We start from the raw sequence: 836 nt of genomic DNA on the forward strand, positions 1-836 counted from the left end.
TAGGTAAATACAAAATCACTTCATGACAATAAAGGAAAAAAATCATTGAAGCAGACGACATCTGGAGAACTAAATAAAAAAAGTTTTGTAAAATGAAGGAAAAAAAACCCCGCTGTTATTGAAAGCTAAGCAGCGTAGTGATTTTATAGGGTTACTCGAGATACTTTTTGTTCAACAGAACTGTAAATTCAACATCGAATATGTAAAAATCTCATGTCACTTTTACGAAGCTGCGGCTAATTGCTTTTTGAGTAAAAAAAAAAAGAAAAGTTGTATGAAAACGTAGAGGATAGTATGAACGGAAAAAAAGGAAGGAGAGAAAGAGAGTTTTAAGGAGAGATGGAACGTGAGCTGAATCGATAGACTGGGAGACAGTTTTGGATGAAAAGAGGTAGAACAGCAGAGAGAAGGAAAGAGAAGAAAGAAGAAAAAAAGAGTGAGAATATGAAAAGATGTGTGTGAAGTGGATGTGTGAGTGGTTGGGGGAGAAAGGAAGAGATGGAAATAGGAAGAAAGGGTCACGGTGTAAAAAGGAAGATAGATAAAAAGGGGGAAAAAACAGAGAACGTAGAAATAGAGAAATAAAGAGAAACCGAACAGCAGAAGTGAAACAGAAATAGAGTCAGAGTAAGCGGTGAGTGATGTAAAAATTACCACAGAGAGCGAGATAATAGGGGTTGTTGAAGAAGAAGAAGAAGAAGAAGAAGAAGAAGAAGAAGAAGAAGAAGAAGAAGAAGAAGAAGAAGAAGAAGAAGAAGACGGTGAAGGAAAAGAAGAAGAAGAAGAAGAAGAAGAAGAAGAAGAAGAAGAAGAAGAAGAAGACGGTAAAGGAAAAG

General features: G+C 36.0%; 1 protein-coding gene across 2 annotated transcripts in view; it reads right to left on the reverse strand.

Moving 5' to 3' along the window:
• LOC106881492 (uncharacterized) overlaps positions 1-836 on the reverse strand; it is a 79,989-nt gene that overhangs the window by 66,552 nt on the left and 12,601 nt on the right. The gene's annotated exons all lie outside the window — the stretch shown is intronic.

The sequence above is a fragment of the Octopus bimaculoides genome, chromosome 17, assembly GCF_001194135.2.
Source record: "Octopus bimaculoides isolate UCB-OBI-ISO-001 chromosome 17, ASM119413v2, whole genome shotgun sequence".
Lineage (NCBI taxonomy): Eukaryota > Metazoa > Mollusca > Cephalopoda > Octopoda > Octopodidae > Octopus > Octopus bimaculoides.